Source organism: Mustelus asterias, chromosome 22 (genome assembly GCF_964213995.1).
Source record: "Mustelus asterias chromosome 22, sMusAst1.hap1.1, whole genome shotgun sequence".
Taxonomy (NCBI): Eukaryota; Metazoa; Chordata; class Chondrichthyes; order Carcharhiniformes; family Triakidae; genus Mustelus; species Mustelus asterias.
The window spans coordinates 14,322,483-14,347,938 of record NC_135822.1 but is presented as its reverse complement, the minus strand read 5'-3'; the positions used below and the strand labels follow the sequence as shown (position 1 = coordinate 14,347,938).

General features: G+C 41.9%; 1 protein-coding gene across 1 annotated transcript in view; it reads left to right on the top strand.

Moving 5' to 3' along the window:
* The window catches only part of wrap73 (WD repeat containing, antisense to TP73), a 147,078-nt gene that overhangs the window by 74,636 nt on the left and 46,986 nt on the right, over nt 1-25,456 (top strand). The gene's annotated exons all lie outside the window — the stretch shown is intronic.

Here is a 25,456-nt window from a genome sequence, read left to right as displayed (position 1 = left end):
CGTTCATCCTCTGCTCATTTTAATTCCAGTAATTGTATGTTGAGGAAGAATGAATCTGAAGCTAGCCTGCATCTTAAAACAAGTTTATTTCTAAGACAGCAAAGTCACAGACTCTCGCAGAGACTCTGCTAGTTTATATACTCTTGCAATGATTCCCTAATCCTTCCCCAATTGGGACAGATGTGCTTAATTACCAACTTAAAGCATGTATGCTATCGCGGCACAATTTCAACTAATACAAGAGACCACAGGATAAAAAAGCCTCAAGAGCCAGGATTAAAAAAAAGGGCATCCTATCAGATTTGTGTAGTGGCTAAAATTAGAAACGAGAGAAAGAGAAAATAAAAGCCTGAAGACCAAAAGCTGCAAGACACGCCATTGTACACTCACCATCTCGTCACAATATGGGAAGTATATAGTTCACATTAGATTTGTTATATATTTAAAAGGGTTGCAGATTTCTTGGAGAACTGATCATATTATTTGATGGTGATATCATTAGGGTGTTTGCAGAGGCTGCTGTTTTACTTTTTGTTTGTACTTTGTATTGGAAAAAGCTCCTGGAATAAATCTGTTGTTAGTTTGAACCTGCGTGTGCAAACCACATTCTTTTTGTTAAAACCCACAACCCCTAACACAGTTAGGATATTACAGGACTGTAAATCACTGCCTAAATTTATTGCTATAGCTCACCTGAAAACTTAATAAACGTGTTCTGACATTTACCTCATTCAGTTTCACAGCTGAACTTTTTGCTAGCCCATTCTCATAACAGTTAAGGTTTCAAACTCCTAAAAACCAACAGCCAAATTTGAAGTAGTTGTCTCATCTATCGGTCTCATGTGTGCTTCCAGCTCCAAAGATGTCAGGGGGCTTAAACTATTGACGAACAAAAGAATTATGACAGCATCCTGAGAAATATCTTTTTGTTGTTGCACACAGGCTGCACATTGATGGAGTGAAATGACCTTGCAGTTGATGAATACTCCTATTTGATATGCAGGATGCCCAGATTACCAGTTGTGTGCAGTTAACGACACCCTGACTCTGTGGGAAGATAGCCAGAGATGCAAACCTGAGCATTTACTTATTTTGATTGGCATCATAAAAGGCAAAATTCACACAATTGTTGGCTCTGGCAAACAACCCATCATTCACCTACCTTATTCATTCATAGATTGCTGACTGGGAGATCCTGTATATATTTGCAGCAGAGCCTTATGAGAATCCAATGGCAAAAACGTGGAGGGTGGTGGCAACTTTGACAGCCAGTGGTGGTCTTCTGGCAGGTTGATGGCTGGCACCACCTCAGTTAACCTGGGCCTTCTGGAACACTATGTTTCGACATGTCAAAGAAACTCAGCAGTTGCCTACAGACCCTGTAGCAAGGGTAATGTGTCTCCTGTGACTTGCACCCTTCTGCTGCTTGTCCCTTGTTGTCTAGCTGAAGGACTCTAAACGGCAAGTTGTTACTGCTGCTTGTGAAGTAATTTCCTCTCATCTCAATCCTTATCCTGAGACTGTGCCCCTACATTTTAGATTCCCTAACCAATGGAAACAATCTCTCAGCATAGATTCAATCAAGTCCCTTCAGAATCTTGCATGTTTCATTGAGATCACCTCTCATGCTTCTAAATGCCAGAGAAAATAGACCCAATTTGCTCAGCCTCTCATTATTGGACAACCCCCTCACCCCAGGGATCAATTCAATTAATCTTCACTGTACTACCTCCAATGCAAGCATATCTTTTCTTAAATGAGGAGAACAAAACTGCACATAGTATTCCAGATGTGGTCTCACCAAAACCCTGTACAACTCGAGCAAGACTACTTTATTCTTGTAATCCAATCCCCTTGCAATAAAAAGGTCAACATGTCATTGCTCACTTTACCTGCATGTTAATTTTTTGAATTCCTTGTAAGGGGACACCAAAGTCTCTTTGAACATCAACACTTTCCCATCTTTAAATAAAAATTGATCTCTTCTATTATTTTGACCAAGTGAATAATGTCACACTTCCCTATATTATAATCCATCTGCCATCTGGTTGTCCATTCACTTAACCTATCAATATCCCTTTGCAGCCTCTTTGCTTTTCCCATCGCTAACCTTTCCAACCAGCTTTGCTTCATCTGCAAACTCATTCACATTGCTGTGCCTTCATTTAAATCATTAATATTGGTGAGAGTCATATTGCTCCTTTCTGAGGTCCAAGGCAGCCAAAGTGCCACCTATCCTGATCTGACCCAGAAATCCTCTAAGTGTGGAAAGTAGATTCTCAGCAAATGTACTATGAATAAATCCTTTTATACTCTGTGGTAGATAATATAGCTGTGAGGGCTGAGCATCTGTTGCAGTGTTTCATGGTGGTTGAATCAGTCCTTTCAATTGTCATTATTTTTGCCTTGCTTTCATAGGAGGATATCGGGAAGCTCAGCAAACCTGTGGACGTACCATTACATGTGAAAGTCAGCTGAAATGTCACTCCAATGAGTGGTGTTTAAAAGGCAACCCAGCTCTCTTGAGGGGGTTGTACGCAGAGAGTCTAACAAACTTCAGTTAAATACAGAATCAACAGATTGGAATTGGCTTCCCAGCATGTTTGCATTTTCTCCAGTTGTCATTCTGCACCTGCAGCCAAACTCCAGGTGCTCCTTGAGGTTAAAATTACCCTTTCCCTCCCTCATGTCCAATCACCATCAGGCAGTTTAAAGGACAGGAAAGAATTATTTTTGGATCTCAATTTGGCTGAAGCTAGTAGCACTCTAGAATTTCAAAATATAATTCAGGCTGACATATCAGTGCAGTATTGAGGGAGTGCTGCATTGTCAGAAGTGCTGTTCTTCAGATGAAATATCATATGGTGATCCTATTTATTCTGGCAAATGTTAAAAATACCCTATTTTTTTCCCAGAGTGTATCCTCTCCAGCTTCTGCAATGCTGCAAGAACTCTACCCTGCACTACTCTTCAGCCAGTTCAATATCACACATTATGTAACTCTTCAACTTGTTTCTTATCCCATGTAGCATTTCAAGTCAATGAAAGGTCACCAATCTGAAGCATTAAACTCTGTTTCTCGCCACAGATGCTGCCTGATCTGCTGCGTATTCCCAGCACTTTGTCTTTATTTCAGGTTTCCAGCATCTTGCTTTTGTGCTGCTACTCAGTACACTGACTCACTCACACACCATGGACGTAAAAGCAACCACTTCCAACATTAATTTGCAGCTAGCTGTGATTATGTTCCACACACCTGCCCAATTACACCATCACATTCCCCAAGTAATTGCCCTCCGGAGAGACAAAGGCTGGGCTAGCACAGCAACATGACAATTAAATAACAGCGATTCCTGTAGGTGATGAGAGCAATTGAATTTCCATTTGGACCTAAACCGAGAAACATGTTGTTCCAGAATGCAGCGTATGCTGTGACCTCACAAGCTGGCTGTTGATTTATTTAACTCTTTGCATGCAACAATATACTCAAAAATTCTCATATTCTGGTAATTTTAGTCAAAAATTTCAAAAGTATATTTTGACTTAATGATTTTCTTTCCCGAGTCTCCTGTGGAAAGTATGGATGACAAACCAACATCCAATCCATTTTGGTTATTATCCACCCCATTACAGGATCTTTCGTAAGTTCTATAAAAATGTTGGCCTCCTCTACCTTTCTGCAACTAGGGTGATGGGCCGGTGCCAAGGTTTCAGGAAATCTTTTGATGGCAAAGGGTTACACTTCACAAGCAAGTCTACAGAGTAAATGTGGGTAGGTTATTTCACCATGGAAAGTGTCATAGTTGAGCCCTGTCTTGGTCTGAGCCAAAATCCACAAATAGGAGACATGTGGGAACCACAATGAATTTTTATTTACATCTTAACCTAGTGGTGCTGAGTCAATTGTATTGTAGCATTCCAACTCCTATTCCAGTTGAGCTAACTCAGCTCAATTAAGAATCAACTTGTGACCTTCTGCCCCATGTTGTTGGTTTTGATTAGGTGGTCATTAAAGGGGTATTTTGGTAAGAATTTGCATGCATAGTACAGCAAACAGACCAATGTCACAGATTTTGCTTTTCCTTGTCCACTTGTCTGATTCCTAACTCTGATGCCATATCCAAATTCTGGACCTGTAACAGTGCTGATTCATTACCCAACTTTAGGGAATGACCAACAGCAACCTCAGAGTAAGTCACAATTCTTCCTGCCTGTGTGGAACATCCATGGTTGGGGGACAATGGAGATATATACTGAAAGAAAGGAACTAATAAAATTGAAAACTAGCATAATATATGTATTTAAAATAATTCTACATGTAAATAATCATAGAATAGTTACAGCACAGAAGGAGGTCCATGGTGTCCATTCTCACTCTCCGCAACAGCAACTCAGCTAGTCCCACTCCTCCAAAGCTTCCCTGGAACCCTGCAAATATTTCTCCAGGTGCTTATTTAATTTCCTTTAAAAAGTCACAATTGAATCTTCCATCGCAGTCCCAAGGTATACATTCCAGATACAGTATACATTCCAGATCCTAACCGTATATTGATGTTGATGGTAAATCTTTCCTCTAATTCTTCAGAACAAGCAGCTGAATGCACTCCAAATAAGCAACAGGAGGTTGAGAGCACAGGTAAGTAGTCAGCATGGGATTTTCTATTCAAGTCTCTGACTTGGGATTTGAACCCACAACCCAGCAATCTGTAATCTCACAAGGTAGAACGATCAATGACTCCTGAGCAACAAAGTGGAATGATTGAACAACATGGGTCTTCACTGTCAGCGAGAAGCATTGGAGCGCTCAGGTGTCTCTATGTGGTCAGAGGTCAGAGGACAAAGCCTGAATGATTCAGCATTGTGTCAGTTTGACTATTGCTTCTCACTACAATATATTTTTTAAATCTATAAAACAACATCATCACAATATGTCAATACCTCAAAAAACATAAGGAGACAAAAGAACAAGATTGAAGTCAATGGAAAAGACATCCCCCCCCCGGCCATATATTCCTCAGCTGTTGGATTTTCAAACCTCACCAGTGTGATGTCACATCAGCGAGGTTTACAACAGGTTCACCCAGACATTGGGGGGGAGGGGGGGGGGAGACGGCAGGTAGACATGGGAGTGGCAGGGACACTGTCAATGACTGCTTGGGGAGGGAGGGGAGTAGGTGTTCCGCTGCTGACTGTTTGGGGGTGATGGAAGAGAGAGAGTGATGATGGGGTTGATGCCAGCATCAATTGTGGGGGGAGGAGCAGGGGATTGCTGGCATTGATCATGGGGGAAAGGCTTGCTGCTAATGATGGTGGGGGGGTTGACCCCCTGAGACTTCCGTGGTGGGTGGGGTTACTTTTCTCTCTGACCAGAGCGCCCTTTAAGAAACTGCGCCCTGATTTCAGTGTAGCTGGCTTTGCCGGTGTGTTTAGGTCTTTCCCCTCAACATGGCAGCATAAAACATGCTCACCTGTCACTTTTTGACAAATTGCCATATGAACAGGCGAGAAAACCCGCCAATTATTCTGGAGAGAAACATGCCAGTCTTCAGTCAGACCTTGACATTTGGTCACTTTTCTGGTAAGATTCCACTTCGGTTTTTAGTTTCTTTCACTTATTTTGATGAGACCCAAGATTCTCAAGGTGATCAACACTGCATGTCATCAGAATTGTGTACACTTCAGGGCATAATAAAAATTTAGACTATTTATAAGCTGGTTTAAATTCAAAAAGTGTATTTTGAGAAGTGTACAGTATTTAATTTTGTGGTACTAACATTAAAAACCTTAAAACCCTCAGTCCCCTCATATGACTACTCTCTTCTAACTCCCCCCCCCCCACCCCCCCCAAACCAGCATATCTCCAACCTCCACCAACTACTCCCAGTGGATAATCTGTCTGAGCTTCAAGTTCCAGATTGTCAAGACTGGGTACAACAGATTAGATACCTCTGAAATATTTATTCCTTAGTATTCTTAGATTTAAGTTAAGAATAAATAGTGCATTACCATCGTTTCTTGCCTGTAACACAATCCACACACATTTCTTATATGATACAATCGACGTATAAAATGAACTGTTGCTAGTTTCTTAACTAATTTTTAATTACAAAATAATGGCGATCATGTGTGAAAATAAATTCATGGATTGTTTTAACACAATTTTCACAAAAATATTCAATTTAGTCCAATGGATTTCAGAAAATTTCTGTGTAAAACACTGCATTATAGGTAAAATATTGCTAATCCCAGTTGACAGGAAGCTTACTTTCAGTATTGTTAATGCATTTTTTAAACGGCTGCATGGTAACATTTTCACCCGTGTCCCCAATTTTCTGCCACATGCCACTTTGCAATCAACTAATGGAACAGAAGTTATATTTTAGCTAACCAGCCCCGTTAAACTTTTAGCTTGGGTTCACCTGTTCCCCTCCTGGTTAGTTACACACATCTCCCTGGTAACACAGTAACATAACACAACTCTGTCCGCTGGGGTCATCCACACAATCTCGGAAGATCAATGTTGCAATTTCAAGATCATTTATGCAAAGGAAGAAAACCACTGAAATTGTCTGCATGTATCTCTCCCCAAAGTTTATGTAACATTGTAATTCCTCTTGATTTAGTCTCCTTTTTCGTAACATTGCACACCAATTTAACGACATTGCATTTTAAGGGCATGTGTCTTAATAGCAAAATACTCTTTTGTTTCTCTTGCATTTATAGTTGCAATTTTAAATATGTAAAGGGAGCAAATTATAGATTTTTTCCACTTCTGGTGGAACACCACGCTGACTGCGAGCCGCGAAGAGGAAAAGGGCACATGTCGAACATGATTTTCTTATGAGCTGGGCATCAATCCCAGGCCTCTGCCGAGTCAGCCCTGGGAGCACCCGCTGGGAGATGCTCAAGTTTAATGGCTGCACCATTCCGATATTGCCTCCCAAAAGGCTGGGGTTTGTGTTTCAGAAAGTATGAAGCCACATCCCACCACTCTGCATTGCACCCTATTGTCCGAATACACTGCTCTGCCATTTTAAAGGAACGTTTTAAACCAGACAGAAAATAAACACTGACTACTGATGGTGGTGTAGAGTATGCTGTTGACCCTTGACGTGCAGAAGTGATTCAAATTAGAGGGAAGGCTAAAATAATTGGACGTGGCAGGGGTGAAACCATGATCACCTGACACGGATGCCCTTCCTTTCGGACTTTCGGCTAGGATCAAGCTCAAGATCAGGTGTAATGCCTTTTCTTGTCAGCTTAGATCTTGCATGTCTCTCGTGTGGACCATGAATTGGTTTTTGGAACAAGCAAAAAGATGAATTAAGGGCTTGCCCGGTCTGCTTGGCGCATTGGCTTTGTAACTTTAAGAATGGACATGACCAAAAGATTCACTGGGGGCCCATGACCCATGTTAACAAAGCTGTACTAATAGCACAAGCACTGCACTAGTGCAAGGCAATTTACTTTGAACCGATCCTAAATTAAGGTGTTATATATGTGAGGTACTTCTCCCATTGCGAAGCCATGGTAGAGTGTGGATCAAATATAGTGTTATAATGCTTATAAAGGGCAAATTGTGACACCAGATCTCTCGCATGCGAGCCTCACAAAGTTATCTCTATGATATAAACCTAGAGTCAGGGGTTGTCCTAACTCCAGAGGGAAGCAGCACAATACTGGTGAAACACTTCCAGGTCAGATGATAAAGGGTTAGTTTTGCAAATCTCTTCTCCCAGCATAGAGCCTAATTAAATAGGGTGTCAGATTGCAGAATGTGCTATATAAGGTTATAATAGTATTTCCAATCTGTCTCTTTTAGCAAAACTCCACAGAGTGCAGTGTAACAACATCAGCTCTTTAGAACTTCTTAGTATTGGTACAAAGTGAAACTGCCTGGCAGTAATGCTATTAAGGTATTGAAAATGCAAACCTAAAGGTTGAAGGAACCGTATGTTAACAAGATAGTTAACACAAACAGCAATCATTAAATTAGCAAGCCTCAGGTGAGAGGATTGTTTCCCTTAGGATTGCACATATGTGGAACAGTTCTCATTGAAAATAATTAAAGAAGAATGTATAGGGGAGTTCTTTTCATATAAATATTACACTATTTTGGTGAAAAGGAGATAAGAATACTATGTTTCTGGCAATGTTTTCATGCCCATTTGTACTTATCACATCAGTTCACACTCTTGGTTAGTCAACTGTGGGAGCATTAATGATCATGGGAAATTTGATGGATGAAAATTCTTTCAGACCTCAATCATGAGCAGAAGGCATTTGAATCTGGAAAATCTAACACTGCAGAACATTTAAAGAGAAGCAACACAGACACAATGGACCAACTGGCCTCCTTCCTGACAGTTAAATGCTACAGTTCTAAAGAAGGCATTCTCCTATGTATTTTGCTTCAAAGGGAGGTCAATTGGATCCTTGAAAAAAAATGAGCTGGAGTAATATCTAGTTGTCAACAAAATTAAAGGTCTAAGGGAGAAATTAGAAAAAGAGCATCACACTGGAATCAATTGGGTTCTGGATCTGCTAGAACTTCAGGAGTGCTACCGGTAGAATACATGCAGGGTTGAATAATGCGCCTGGAAAGTTCAGCTAACATCCAGGCTTTTTTTTGCTCAGTTTGATCTCCTTGATACATTCCCTGCAGAAGCAGAGTTTCTTCAGGAGTTTCAAGTTGAGAACAACTTATAAAAATATAAATTGTATGTGGACAGGGGAAAAGAGTCAGTTTGTCATGGCTAAATGTAGTTTACTAGTTGCATGATTTCTTATGCTTACTGCTTTCAAGTTTCAAAACACACGCTACCACTGAAGTAGCCCCCACCCTGTCCCTAATGCAGCCTACAATTATTCCTTAAATGCACCCAGGGGTTTGGTCTACGCTGTTTTAATGAGAAGTCAATTTCAACTGTTGGACACCTTCTTTAGAAATTTTTGAATTACTCGTGAGGAGCTGTTTTGAATCAAGCCTAGATAAACGATTGATGCAAGTATGACCAATCCTAGCATATGGGGCTTAAAATGCATTTAGATAGAAACATGATTGAATGAGGGTTATGAGCCGCAACCCTCAATTGTCATAGATCAACGGGGTTGCTTAAGCGGTGAGTAAGAGACAGAAAGAAATGGAGGTTGATGTGCTAGGGAGTACATCAGTGTGTTAATTAACACTCACTTATTTTTGTTCTATATACCTAAACCTGATTACAGAAGCCCATAACACCACACCCATAATTGAAATGGTCTTTGATCCCTAGAGAAGGTTTCAGCTCTGAGATACGACATTAGTGCCAAACATGACCTTGTGCTCTTGTTGACCTGGGAAACTAAATGAGTCGATTTGAGGTTCTGTATTAAAAAAGCCTCCAATTTCCAATACAATATTTCAACAATAACAGAAATAACTTGCACTTATTATGCCTATACATTTGGACAGGTGTAAACAGGCAAAAATATGGATCAAAGAAGGATAAGGCAGCTGACCAAAAGCTTAGTCGGAGATGGATTTTAAAGAGAGTCTTAATGGGAAAGAGGATTGTGGAATGACAGAGGAGATTGGAGAGAAAATTTCAGAGCATAGGGCCTAGAAGGCTGGATGTGCTACTGATGGGGCAAAAGCACGAAGGACCAGCACAACAGAGGACTGGAGAGGTTACAAGGGTGGGGGTTCTAGGGCTGGAGGAGGTAAAGGGATAGGAAAGCAAGCCTATGATGAAACTTGAACACAATGATGAGCTTTAAGTTGGGGGCCATAGAGCACCAAGAGCCAATGTAGGTCAGTAAGGACATTGAATGATAGTAAGAGGGATCTGATGTAGATCAGTACAAGATTGGATAAACTTATGTTTGCGGAATATGAGGAATGGGCAAGCATTAGAATAGTGACATCTGGGAGTGACAGGAATGGATAGGGGTTTCAGTAGGCTCAGACAAGGGATAAAGCAGTAGATATCGAGAATGAAATTGATAGGCTTTTTGATGGGAAATAAATGGGGTTAGAAGCTTAGCCCATTGCTGTAGATACTCTTGCTACAATTAGATAGGCAAATGTGAAACTGATCAAGGATAATCCCAGTGAGCTGGACAATAGAGGAAAGGCTTTGAAGGAGGGTGATGTGTCAAAGAGCGCAACAGAGGGAGAATGAGGAATCACAGACAAAGTCTTAAAGGGTATGATTTCCAATTTTAGTTAGGCAGGTTTTGGTGCAATGGTAGGAAGGGACACCCGATTGGAGAGATACAAAATGTCAAAAAGACAGTCAATTGTAATAACAAAAAAAAGAGGATGAGCTCCCAAAAGCTCTCCTTAGAATAATATGGAAATAGAATAATAGATAAAATTGTTTATTAAGATAGTGTATTAATGTCTGCATGCTGACACAACAAATGAAAGCGATTGCAAAAAGAGATATTTAAAATAAAGTAGCTTCTGTGTAACTGGAAAGCCACACTGATGATAAGCAAGATTAAGTCATACTAACGGGCAATGGAACGGTACAAAAGAAAAGTGAAGCTTAACACTATCATTTATATTTATATGAATGGAAATATGTAGGAAGCTTTTTCTCATGGCATAATTTGTGCACCTCATGGGGGCTAGGGGACACGCAAGGAAATTGTGTATTCTAGCCAATGATCTTTCAGTTGTTTAAATTTATTCAGCAGGAAATTTTGGCTATGATTTAATTTCTCTTAACTCTTCCAGTTCAACAGATTTACTTTTATGTCACAAATATCTGGTGACTATTTTTAGTCATATAACTTTGTCCTTTTCCTGATCCTGAAACTATGCACCAACAACCAATAAGCTGATCTCAACTTTCCTGCCCGATTACCATTATGTGGAGATGCTGGTGTTGGACTGGGGTAAACACAGTAAGAAGTTTAACAACACCAGGTTAAAGTCCAACAGGTTTATTTGGTAGCAAAAGCCACACAAGCTTTCGGAGCTCCAAGCCCCTTCTTCAGGTGAGTGGGAATTCTGTTCACAAACAGAGCATATAAAGACACAAACTCAATTTACATGAATAATGGTTGGAATGCGAATACTTACAACTAATCAAGTCTTTAAGAAACAAAACAACGTGAGTGGAGAGAGCATCAAGACAGGCTAAAAAGATGTGTATTGTCTCCAGACAAGACAGCCAGTGAAACTCTGTGGGGGTTACAAATAGTGTGACATGAACCCAATATCCCGGTTGAGGCCGTCCTCGTGTGTGCGGAACTTGGCTATCAGTCATTCCAATCAGTATTGTCTGGAGACAATACACATCTTTTTAGCCTGTCTTGATGCTCTCTCCACTCACGTTGTTTTGTTTCTTAAAGACTTGATTAGTTGTAAGTATTCGCATTCCAACCATTATTCATGTAAATTGAGTTTGTGTCTTTATATGCTCTGTTTGTGAACAGAATTCCCACTCACCTGAAGAAGGGGCTTGGAGCTCCAAAAGCTTGTGTGGCTTTTGCTACCAAATAAACCTGTTGGACTTTAACCTGGTGTTGTTAAACTTCTTACTGCGATTACCATTACCCATAGATCACCTACAGTTAATGTTTGTGGAGTATTTAAACTTTTTGCAACTATATAATCAAGTTATCTGCAACATTTCAACAGTGCTGCACCTCTCCTAATACAAGGAAGATGTGTATTATTATATGAGGCTTGTCACTGTACAGGTACTGCATGTACTCTGTCCTTGTTCAGGTCAAACAATGTGTACAGTGTGTTAGACCTGTCTTATACAAGTACAATGTATGAAGGCTCTGATGTTGAAGACCTGCAAAAGTTCAGCATATACTCCACATGGACTTGAAGGAATGATTTCTGAATAGGTAAAACAAGGATGACATGACATTTCACAATAATAAAAAGTTTTGGATTCTGGTCAATTGGATGCATAGAGTCATTGAGGATAGCCCCTGGCCTTATTTCTTGTGTCCTGCCTTCTCACTATGGTTTCTGATTACACTCGTAGGTAAAAGGACAGAAAAAGACAAGGAAAAAAAAAAAATCAGACTTGACCTCAAAGTTGGGTGAGTTTTGCAAACCATTACATTTGTTTGCAATTCCAAACAAAAATGTGATTTGATGTCTCCTGCAAGCAAATTAGTTTTCTGAGGAGGCCAGAATTTAAATATGTGTCTGCAATAAGATTTAGAACAAAGAGCAAAGAAAAGTACAACACAGGAACAGGCCCTTTGGCCCCCTAAGCCCTGTGCCACTCATGATACTCGAAGCTAAAAAAAAGGCCTTCTGCCCTTACTCGGTCCATATCCCTCTATTCCCTCCCTATTCATGTGCCCATCCAGATGCCTCTTAAATGTTGCTAAGGTGCCTGCTTCCACAGCCATCTTTGGCAGTGTGTTCCAGGCACCCACCACTCTCTGCGTCAAAAACTTCCCCTGCACATCTCCCTTAAACTTTCCCCCTCTCACCTTGAACCTGTGCCCCCTTGTAACTGATACTTTCATCCTGGAAAAAAGCCTCTGACTATCCACCCTGTCTATGCCTCTCAATTTTGTAGACCTCTATCAGGTCTCCCCTCAACCTTCATCTTTCAAGTGAAAACAATCCTAGTTTATTCAACCTCCCCTCTGTCAACAGCCTTGAGACCAGGCAACATCCTGGTGAACCTTCTTTGCATTCTCTCCAAAGCTTCCACATCCTTCCAGTAGTGTGATTTTCTTTAGACAACAAATTTTCCTTTAGTTCTGAAGGTGAACTCTGTCAAGGGGGAGGTGGGGACAGAGAAAATGAGGTTTGCCTCCTGATTGGTTGACTATGGAGAGGATTTATGGCATCTAGGGAGATGTCCACAGGCTCCAACCATTCAATAGTATGATTGTGAATGATTAACTTATGGAATTACCATATCCCTTCAGGAGCTTAGTAGTCCAGAAATACATAGTTCATTGGGAGAACAAGGTATTCTTCAGTAAAAGCAAAATACTGTGGATGCTGGAAATCTGAAATAACAGTTCTGTGGAAGAGTCATATGGACTCGAAACATTAACTCTGTTTCTCTCTCCACAGATGCTGTCAGACCTGCTGAGTTTATCCTGCATTTTGTTTTATCATTCTTCTTCAGTATCCTTAACAAATTGATTGAATCAAAAGATCAGGCATAAAAGATTAACTAAACCTTCCAAAGTGTAATGACACGCAACGTGATGAGTTAACTGTTTGATTTTTATTCGGAATTAGGATCTGTTTTATTTAAACCTTTACTTTGAAGATACTTCTCATGTGGAACAAATGTTGACTTCTGGAGATTTATTTTCCCCAAATGATGTTTTATTTCATCCTGTTACCTTCTTGATTGTCTTGCCAAGCCACACATCATCCACAATTAAGGTCAGAAGCCGTGGAATTATATAATTGTACAATTTTACAGCACAACAGGAGGGCTGGGGGTTCATTGCCTCAGTTGGCTAGATAACTAGAGTGATTTGCAGAATAATGCTAACAGCATGGGTTCAATCTCTGTGCCAGCTGTGGTAGCTCATGAAGACAAGTCTCCTCACCTTCTCCCATGCTTATGAAATGGTGCCCCTCAAGCAACACAAAACCAATTATTTCTCTCTAATGGAGAGAGGTATCTTTGGTCCTTTGTTGACCCATGGCTAACTACCAAAATTACAGGAGGCCATTCCTCCCCTTTCAATAAAAATGAGCTGTGACTCAAGCCCTTTTGCCATACATGTTTAAATTTTCTTTTTCAAATATTCAACCACTGTCCTTTAATATCTTACATGTGTAAGATTCTCTTTCAGAGAGAGTCAGTGCAGATTTGATGGGCTGAACTGTCTCTTTCTGCACTGTAGAGATTCTTTGGATTCTACATAACCACTGCACTTTTGCATACAATTTTCTACTGTGTATGGCACATTTTCTCGTAGGTTCCATAGACAACCTTCCCCAAAGGAGACAATGTGGAGTTCTTGCTGGCTCTCCAGGTGAGAGCCCCTCACTGCCAGGCGAGAGCCCCTTTGCCTGCACTAAATATCATCCTTTTAGTGTCAAGTGCAGATGCCAGGGAGCACATTTTCAATCTGTCTTCTTTGTTACTGATGGCATATGGTCCAGGGAGTTCCGGAGAAAGCAAACAAGGAAACAGAGTTTCATTGTCAATAAACAATTTCATGTTCCTCCAAACACCTAGAGAGTAAAGGCACCCATAGACATACGAGACATCCCTGAGCCAATCCCGAGCGTGGTCACCATTTTGCCATAGGCAAATACAGCAGGAAAAATACATATAGCAAGGACCCACAAACAGCAGCGAGATAAATGAGTAGTTAGCCTTTTTTGGGAGAGCTGGCTGGGGGGGGGGGGGGGGGGGTGAAGGGTAGCAAAATGTTGGCCAGCTCACTAGAAATTTCCATGCTGTTTTGAGTAGTGCAAAAGGATCTTTTATCTCTACCCAAGAGGACAGACAGGGCCTTGGTCTAATGTCTAATTCAAAGCGCAATGCCTCTGACTGTGAAGCATTCCCTTGATACCATAATGGAGTGGCAGCACTGTTGGTATACCTACACAACATGGACCAGAATGATTCAAGAAGGTGGCTCACCATCATTTTCTCAGGAGAAATTAGGGATGGGTAATAAATGCTGGTCAAGCTAGAGATGCTCATCCTGTGAAAGTGTAAAAAGCTTAGATTGCGTGTTCAACTCTTCGGATCTGGAGGTAGAGAGCACTAACCATAAAGCTACGATTTACACTATAAAGGCACAGAAATGAAGAATAGCCACCTGGTCTATGCACAGAAAGACTCCTGGGCTCCATTGAAGGCCATCTTATTCAGGAGAAAAGAGGCAAGATACTGAAAAAGCTAAATGATTTCCATTTCAGGAATCCCATGAAAAGGTTGATAACCTAAAACAAGAAAATAACAGCTAGTGCGGATGATTCGGGTTTTCCCAAGTATAGCTTCTCAAGTCCCATCTTTTGTTTTTTTTATTTGACCCGTTACCATCTCCTTTTGTCATTTAATTTCTTCTGCTTTCCATTTCATCACTGACCTATGCCTTTGTTCTTTCTCCCCCTCCTTTCCACTATACTTGCTGAAAACCTGATAATCAACCTTTTCTAGCTTTGATGGTCATCGACCTGAAACGTTAACTTTGTTTCTCTTTCTCTAGGTGCCACTTGCCTTGGTATTTCCAGCAGTTTCTACATCTTTATTTCTGATTTCCGGCATCTGCAGTATTTTGGTTTTGTGTTCAATTCACTGCTACTTCTCTTCCAAGAATGCCCACCTTAGCAAAGTTCTGTTCTTCTCTAGGACATTGTCTCTTTCACCTTGTTCATCTTCATTGCTTTCTGGTTCCGTTCTTGTATTTGGTCAGGAATTTATCAAAACCCCATTTTCACAACCATTTCTCTTTCCCCAACCATTGTCTCAAGCTCAGACTTATTTCATGTCGATTTGAACGGAAATTCCCCCCTTCATGTTATGGACCTACCCACGATTACAGGTATCTCAGGCGTTCATCATTCCTTGAACTATTGCTCGCATTGCATCCTGAGATTCACGCCTTGTGCCAGCACATTCACACTCTCAATCCCTCATTGAAGCACTCAAAGGTTCTTCTGGTCCACAGTTCCAATTCATCCAAACTTTGAAAGAAAGTTTTCTTTCTTCCTTTTATGTATCAAGGATCACAAGCTCCAAAAACTCTTGGATATCCAGATCCTGTTCCCCTTCACTTTCCTGGTACCCCACCCTTCTTTCTTCCAATTTCACACCCTGCTATATTTTCACCATTCCCTCTTCCCATCCCTTCTCTGACCCTGAACAACCTTTTGCCCCACCTCAGTACCATGCTGAGCTCAAAACGCACTAAGACTTGCTCCATCACCTTTACCTCCATGCCCACTTCTTTAGCCAGGAGTTTTACACCTGCTCATCAGACTCTCCCATGGCTTCAGATTTCTTGTTTCGCCTACATAATTCTCTTTGGTCTTAACCCTCAATGGATTTATTTTGAGAATTCCCAGTGCGTCAATAGCTGGCTCAATTTCTCAGTCTAACCTATCTTCCTTAGAACTTGCAACATTCCATTCTTTCAGGTCCAACCCTAACAATGCATTAAACCTGCTGACAGGAATAGAGCTTACGTCATTTTGTGAACCAACCTCTTCTTCACAGAACCTGAAAGCCAACTCTGGGACCATGACTCCACCACTAACATCATGCCATTGTTTTCAGGACTGTTACTGGTCTCGTTCTCTGCAGATTTTCCCTCCATGGCTGTCAACTGTAAACCCCAATCCTGCAAAGTCCACTTCTACTTCCTTTTCATGATTCACAGAGAGGGCTGCCCTGATAGACCAATTATTTAAGCCTGCTCTTGCCCCAAAGAACTGATTTCTGCCAAGCATGATTCTGTTTTCTTTCTTCTCTTGTCCAATCTATTCCCACCAACATTCACAACTCTTCCAATGGCTCCTGCTATTATAATGGTTTCCAGTTTGCTAACCCTGTCTCCTTTTCTTCACTGATACCAAATCCCAATTAAACTCCACATTCCATCAGGTCAACCTGAGGAATCTCCATTTCTTCCTTCGACAGGAACTGAACCCGTTTTCTCTTCCCCACGCTGAACTATTCCCAAATTGAACAACTCCTGCTTTGAGTCCACTCACTTCCTCCAAATAGAAGTTGCTATGGGAAACCATATGGATCCTAGCTATGCCTGCCGCTTTGTGTGATAAGTGGTGTTAATCCAGGTCAGAAACCCCCAAGTGTTTTATGAAGTCCGCCTAGATCATAAGGGGCGGCACAGTGGTTAGCACTGCTGCCTCACAGCACCAGGGACCTGAGTTCAATTCCGGGCTTGGGTCACTGTCTGTGCGGAGTTTGCACGTTAATAAGAACATAAGAACTAGGAGCAGGAGTCGGCCATCTGGCCCCTCGAGCCTGCTCCACCATTCAATAAGATCATGGCTGATCTTTTTGTGGACTCAGCTCCACTTACCCACCCGTTCACCATAACCTTTAATTCCTTTACTGTTCAGAAATTTATCTATCCTTGCCTTAAAAACATTCAATGAGGTAGCCTCAACTGCTTCACCGGGCAGGGAATTCCACAGATTCACAACCCTTTGTGTGAAGAAGTTCCTCCTCAACTCAGTCCTAAATCTGCTTCCCCTTATTTTGAGGCTATGCCCCCTAGTTCTAGTTTCACCCGCCAGTGGAAACAACTTTCCTGCTTCTATCTTATCTATTCCCTTCATAATATGTTTCTAAGATCTCCCCTCATTCTTCTGAATTCCAATGAGTACAGCCCCAGTCTACTCAGTCTCTCCTCATAAGCCAACCCTCAACTCCGGAATCAACCTAGTGAATCTCCTCTGCACCCCCTCCAGTGCCAGTATATCCTTTCTCAAGTAAGGAGATCAAAACTGTACACAGTACTCCAGGTGTGGCCTCACCAGCACTTTATACAGTTGCAACATAATCTCGCTGTTTTTAAACTCCATCTCTCTAGCAATGAAGGACAAGATTCCATTTGCCTTCTTAATTACCTGCTGCACCTGCAAATCAACTCTGAGATTCCTGCACAAGGACACCCAGGTCCCTCTGCACGGCAGCTGCTGCATTTTTTTACTATTTAAATAATAGTCCATTTTGCTGTTATTCCTACCAAAATGGATGACCTCACATTTACCAACATTGTACTCCATCTGCCAGACCCTCGCCCACTCACTTAGATTATCTATATCCCTTTGCAGACTTTCAGCATCCTCTGCACACTTTGCTCTTCCATCCATCTTAGTGTCATCTGCGAATTTTCACACACTACACTTGGTCCTCAACTCCAAATCATCTATGTAAATCGTAAACAATTGCGGTCCCAACACTGATCCCTGAGGCACACCACTAGTCACTGATCACCAACCAGAAAAACACCCACTTACCCCCACTCTTTGCTTTCTGTTAGTTAACCAATCCTCTATCCGTGCTAATACATTACCCGTAACACTGTGCACCTTTATCTTATGTAGCAGTCTTTGGTGCGGCACCTTGTCAAATGCCTTCTGGAAATCCAGATACACCACATCCACAGGTTCCCCATTGCCCACTGCACATGTAATGTTCTCAAAGAATTCCACCAAATTAGTCAAACATGACCTGCCCTTCATGAACCCATGCTGCGTCTCACCAATGGGACAATTTATATCCAGATGTCTCGCTATTTCTTCCTTGATGATAGATTCAAGCATTTTCCCCACTACAGAAGTTAAGCTAACCGGCCTATAGTTACTTGCCTTTTGTCTACCTCCTTTTTTAAACAGCGGCGTCACATTTGCTGTTTTCCAATCTGTGGGAACCACCCCAGGTTCCAGCGAATCTTGGTAAATTACCACTGGTGCATTTGCTATTTCTCCCGCCATCTCTTTTAATACCTGGGATGCATTCCATCAGGACCAGGAGACTTGTCTACCTTTCGCCCCATTAACTTGCCCAACACTACCTCTTTCGTGATAATGATAGTTTCTAGGTTCTCACCTGCCATAGCCTTCCTGTCATCAATTTTTGGCACGTTATTTGTGTCTTCCACTGTGAAAACCAACCCAAAATACCTGTTCAATGCCTCAGCCATTTTCTCATTTCCAGTTATTACATCCCCTTTCTCATCCTCTAAAGGACCAATGTTTACTTTCGCCACTCTTTTTCATTTTATATATTTATAGAAACTTTTGCTATCTGTTTTTATATTCTGAGCTAGTTTACTCTCATAATCCATCTTACCTTTCTTTATAGCTTTTTTCATGGCTTTCTGCTGACTTTTAAAGATTTCCCAATCCTCTAGGTTCCCACTAATCTTTGCCACTTTGTATGCATTTTCTTTCAATTTGATACCCTCCTTTATTTCCTTAGATATCCATGGCTGATTATCACTTTTTTGAAAGTCCCTCCTTATCACTGGTATATACTTCTGCTGAGCACTGTGAAAGATCGCTTTGAAAGTCCTCCACTGTTCCTCAATTGTCCAGCCATAAGGTTTTTGCTCCCAGTCTACCTTAGCCGACTCCTCCCTCATCCCTTTATAGTCTCCTTTGTTTAAGCACAAGACACTGGTATTGGATTTTATCTACTCACGCTCCAACTGTATTTTAAATTCAACCATACTGTGATCACTTCTTCCAAGAGGATCCCTAACTGCAAGATCATTAATTATTCCCGTCTCATTACACAGGACCAGATCTAGAATAGATTGCTCCCTTGTCAGTTCCATTACATACTGTTCAAGGTAGCTATTGTGGATACATTCTATGAACTCCTCCTCAAGGCTGCTTTGACCGACCTGGTTTGACCAATCGATATGTAGATTAAAATCCCCCATGATAATTGCTGTACCATTTTTACACGCATCAGTTATTTCTTTGTTTATTTCTCGCCCCACCATTATATGTCATTATTTGGTGGCCTATAGACTATGCCTACCAGTAACTTTTTCTCCTTACTATTTCTAATTTCCACCCAAATGGATTCAACCTTTTTTTCCCATAGAACCTATATCATCTTTCACTACCGCCCTGATATCCTTAAATATCAGAGCTACACCACCTCCCTTACCTTCCAGTCGGTCCCTCCGAACAGTTTGATACCCCTGGATATTCAAACTGTTCTCCCCGTGTCTGCGTGGGTTTCCTCCGGGTGCTCTGGTTTCCTCCCATAGTCCAAAGATGCGCAGGTTAGGTTGGTTGGCCATGCTACTTTGCCCATAGTGTCCCAGGATGTGTAGGTTTGAGGGATTAGTGGGGGTAAATGTGTGGGGTTGTGGGGATAGGGCCCGGGGTGGGATTGTTGTCCGTGCAGACTCGATGGGCCAAATGGCCTCCTTCTGCACTGTAGGGTTTCTATGATTCTATGATTCATAAGATTTGCAATTTGAATTTGGCTAGGGTAAGCATGAGATGTTTCACTTTAGATATGATTAAAATGACCCACTGGAGAGCTTTTATCAAACAAAGTTTATTTAAGAATACAGTTAATATATATATTATATATATATATATATATGTATAGAAAGAGAATATTAGCAATTACATTTACCCATTACAAACAAGAAAAAATAACAACCATGATATTGTATAAACCTTAACTAAATGCACTGTTCCAATACAGCAAATCTCCTTAAAAACATACCCCTGCCACAGGTTTAACACAAAAAATAAGAATGCGCACGAGCTGGAACTTAGTCCTATGGTTGGAGAATTGAAACTCTGACTTCCCAGCCTTGCAACGTCCAGCAGACCTTGAGGTAGCGATACTGCCACTGCTGGCCTCTAGTTTTACCCCAGCAAACCACTTCAAGAGACAGACACGATGCTTACCTCATTAGCAAACCATCAACAGCAGAATTTTCACTTAAGAAAGGCAAGACAACCTGCTTCCAGCTACCAGCAGAATTTACAATACCAGGGAGAGAGAGAAAAAACCTGCCTGAAGTAAAAACGCCTTCTAATTAAAACACAGCAGCCAGCAGTCCAAAAAACTGAAAGTAAAATTTTAAAATGGTCCAAAGGCACCTGACCTATCCAGCATTCTTCCTCCAACAATTCAGTCATAAAAATACCAGGCACTGCATGAGGCTCAGAGTAAAAATAAGCAAAACCCCATTTAAACCATTTAAGCAGCAATAAAAGGACTTCTAAGCAGACAGCTCGGTGCCTGCGTATAACAGCAGAGAACAATGATTAAAAATACCTTTAAAAGGTACAGTTGTGTCACAGTGGAACATTATTTGCCCAACACCTATTCATATTCCCACCTTCATCTCTCTTTCAGTACATTGGTACCATTTCTGGCTCTAATCCCAAACTGGAAAATCTCATCAACTTTGCTTCCAATTCCCACTCTTCACTCACTTTTACATGATGCATGTCCAACTCATCTATTCCCTTCCTTGACTTCTCTCTCTTCATATCTGGGGATAGGCTATCGATCACTGTAATAACTCAGGAAACCCAACTGGAAAGGAACATAGATTATTTACAGAAAGCACAGTAAAACCACTACCATGATGTACGTACGTACACTAGTCCCTGCTTGGGACAAGGAATTTTGCAGGCCCAGTCCTGGGTCTGCCTTATAAAAGGCCTCGGTAATGAGTTCCAGCTGGGCAAGCCATTGCCTGTTACCAGGGGAACTCATTCTCAACCAGCCCCACAGGGAGATTAAATAGTGATTCCCCATGGATCTTGTGGGGGTTATCACACCCCTCCACTTTTGAGTCCGAAGGCTTCCCCTTGTTCCCATGATGCTGGGGCCTTCTCCATCTCTTCACTCGTGGCCTCATCTCCAGCACTTGTAGGGTCTGTTTGGGGGTGTATAACTGGTCGGTAAGCACCAAAGCTCATCCTTGGTGGCGATCTCTGACTAAGTTTCCACCACCTCTATCTCCATATCTCAGCCAAAATCATCAGCGTTCCGAGGACTGGCTCTTGAGGTTTTAGTGGACTGAATGTCCCATGCACAGGCCGGTGTGAAGGATGCAGATGGTGACATGTCCATAGAACCCATTGTCTCTGTGGAGGGTTCCCTATGATGGAGGCGCTCGATGTGCACTTTGAAGGTCTTCTCTCTGGTTTGCACCTTACATGACACCGGTCCTGTTTTTTTGAGAATAACTCCCGGAATCCATGGACAGCCATTGCTGAAGAATAGTACAGCACAAGAACAGGCCCTTTGGCCCACCAAGTCTGTGCCGACACAGATGACTCTCTAATCTAATATTTTCTTGTCTCTTTGTGCTCCATATACCTCTATTTCCTGCCTTTTCATGTATCTACAGTAAGACGTCTCACAACACCAGGTTAAAATCCAACAGGTTTATTTGGCAACACTAGCTTTTGGAGTCTCAGGCTCTTCTTGGAGATCCTCTCCACTTGGAGCTGGCAGTTTGTGGTGTCGGTGGTAGCCATGATGTGGAGATGCCGGCATTGGACTGGGGTAAGCACAGTAAGAAGTCGCACAACACCAGGTTAAAGTCCAACAGGTTTATTTGGCAGCACTAGCTTTCGGAGTCTCAGGCTCATGTATCTATCCAAATGCCTCTTGAACGTTGTTACAGAATCTGCTTCCACCATCCCCTCCGGCAGCACGTTCCGGCGTTCACCATCCTCTGTGAAAAACCAGCCCCTTACATCTCTTCCCCTTCTCACTCTCAACCTATGCCCCCGAGTAATTGACCCTTCGACCCTGGGAAAAAGACTGACTATCCACTCTATCCAAACCTGTCATAATCTTGTAAACCTCTATCAGGTACCCCCTCATCTTCCGACGCTCCAATGAAAGCAATCCAAGTTTGTTCAACCTTTCTTCATAGTCCATATCCTCTAAACCAGGCAACATCCTGGTAAATCTTTTCTGCACCCTTTTCAATGCATCAACATCCTTCCGGTAGTGTGGCGACCAGAATTGCACACAATACTCCAAATGCGGCCTAACGAACGTCTTATACAGCTGCAACATGATTTTCCAATTCCTATTCTCAACACTCTGACTGAAGGCCAGCGCACCATATACCTTCTTTACCACCTGAATTGCCACATTCAGGGAACTGTGGATCTGCACGCCTAGATCCTTCTGTTGGCTAATATTTCTAAGTGCTCTACCATTTACTGTATACTTTCCTTCTGCGGTAGACTTCCAAATCGCATCACCTCACATTTGTCTGGGTTAAATTCCATCTGCCATCTTTCGCCCAGGTCTCCAGCCGATTTATACCTTGCTGTATCCTCTGACAATCCTCCTCACTACTCCCCTAATTTTTGTACCATCGGCAGATTTACTAATCAGACCACCTACATTTTCCTCCAAATCATTTATAAATATTACAAACAATAGAGGCCCCTGCACTGATCCTTGTGAAACACCACTTGTCACAGACCTTCAGTTAGAAAAGTACCCTTCCACTGCTACTTTCTATGCTTAAGCCAGTTTTGTATTCATCTTACCAGTTCACTTCAGATCCTATATGAGTTCACCTTCTGTATCAGCCTGCCATGACGAACCTTATCGAAGGCTTTACTAAAGTCCATGTATACAACATCCGCTGCCCTGCCCTGGTCAATTTTTCTTGTCACTTCCTTAAAGAATTCAATCAAGTTTGTGAGACATGATCTCCCCTTCACAAAACCATGCTGCCTATTGTTAATAAGCCTATTCTCTTCCAGATGCGAGTACATCCTGTCCCTAAGAATCTTCTCCAATAATTTCCCCACTGATGTAAGGCTCACAGGGTTGTAATTTCCAGGATTGTCTCTTCTGCCCTTCTTAAACAGAACAATGTTAGCCACTTTCCAATCCTCTGGTACCTCGCCCATGGCTAGAGAGGATTTTGGCCAAGGCCTCAGCAATTTCTTCCCTCACCTCTCAGTATTCTGGGCTAGATACTATCTGGTCCTGGGAACTTGTCCACCTTAATGTTTTCCAAAACCTCCAATATCTCCTCCCTTTTTACCTCAACGTGTCCTAGAATGTCAATATCCTCCTTTCTACACTCACCATCCACCACATCCTTCTTCTTTGCGACTACTGATGCAAAGTACTCATTAAGGACCTCACCCACCTCATCTGACTCCACACACAAATTCCCTCCAAAGGATAGGTCCTTCCGAGCGGACCCATCCTTTCCTTAGCGACACTCTTCCTCCTTATATATGCATAAAAAGCCTTAGGATTCTCCTTAATCCTGCCTGCCAATGACATTTCATGGCCCCTTTTTGCCCTCCCAAGTCTCTGTTTAAGCTCTTTCCTGCTATTTTTGTATTTCTCAAGAGCCTTATCTATTTTCAATTTCCTGAAATTTACGTATGCCACCTTCTTCTTTTTCACTAAGTTTACAATCTCTCGTCATCCAGGGTTCCCAAATCTTGCCATTTTTATCCGTCATTTTTACAGTGACATACTCGTCTTAATTGTTAACAACTGACTTTTAATAGACTCCCAGATATCGGATGTGGATTTACCCTCAAACAGCCACCCCCAGTCTACATTCCCTAGCTCCTGCCTAAGACTGTCGTAGTTAACCGTCCCCCAGTTTAGTACTCACTCTGGGACTACTTCTATCCTTTTCTACAAGAATCTTGAAACTTATAGAATTGTGATCATGTTCCCAAAATGGTCCTCCAATAAGACATCAATCACCTGTCCGGGTTTTTATCCCGGAACTAGGCCTAAGGTAGCCCCTTCCCAAGTTGGACTATCGACATGTTGCCTTAAGAAGCACTCTTGGACACATTGAACAAACTCTGCCCCGTCCAAGCTCCCGGCACTAAAGGAATCCCAGTCAATGTTGGGGCATTTAAAATCACTCATCACAATAGCCCTGTTGTTTTTACATCTTACCATAATCTGCTGACATATCAGTTCCTCCACTTCACGCTGGCTGTTGGAGGTCTGTAGTATAACCCCAGTGTGATTGCACTGCTCCTATTCCCGAGTTCTACACATATGGCCTCACTGCATGATACCATCAAGCTGCTCTCCCTCTATATAGCTGTGACATCCTCCCTAATCTGTAAAGCAACACACCACCTCTTTTGTCACCCTCTCTATCTCACCTGAAGTATCTAAATCTTGGAATGAAAAGCTGCCAGTCCTGTCCTTCTTTCATCCAAGTCTCCGTAATTGTCACAACTTCATTGTTCCATGTAGTAATCCAAGCTTTTAAGTTCATCTGCCTTACCTGTCATACTCCTTGCGTTAAAGCAAACACACTTCAGACCATCTGTCCTGTCATATTTTGTACACTCTCCATGTTTTATTTCTCTTCGCCTCACTGGACCCATTCACTGAATTCTCCACAGTCTCTCCCACTGTGACCCTTTTTGATTTTTGTCTTTGGTTTCTCTGAAGTTCCTCACGTGGAATGTATCTCCCAGCTTGAAGACTATCTGGTCTCTGACCATCGTGGCCCCTTTTCTTGGCTTCTTGTTTTAATACAAATTTGGGAACATCAGGCTAATCCTTGTCCAAAGGCATCAGCCCATCAATAGCTCCACCGGAGCTATTCCCATCGTCATATGTGGCATATCCGACAGTTGAAAAAAATATGTTCAAGCTCTGTTTCCAAAAAACCTGTGGTTCATTTCTTCATGCCACTTTTGAATGTCTGGACTGTCTGTTCAGCCAGTCCTTTGAGGATGGGTGAAAGGGTGCTGTGCGGCTGTGCCTTACTCCATTTATAGCCACGAAGGTCTGAAACTCCCTGCTGGGGTAAATGGGATCCCGTTGTCTGTTACAAGAATCTCAGGTATGCCATGCATACCAAAGGTTTGCTGGAGTTTCTCTATGGTACTCTAAGAGATAGTAGAGGCCATCCAGTGCACATCAATCCATTTTAAAATGAGAGGATTAAAAACATAAAAGCTTATAAACAGCCTTGCAAAGTCTGCATGTACTCGCACCCAGGGTTT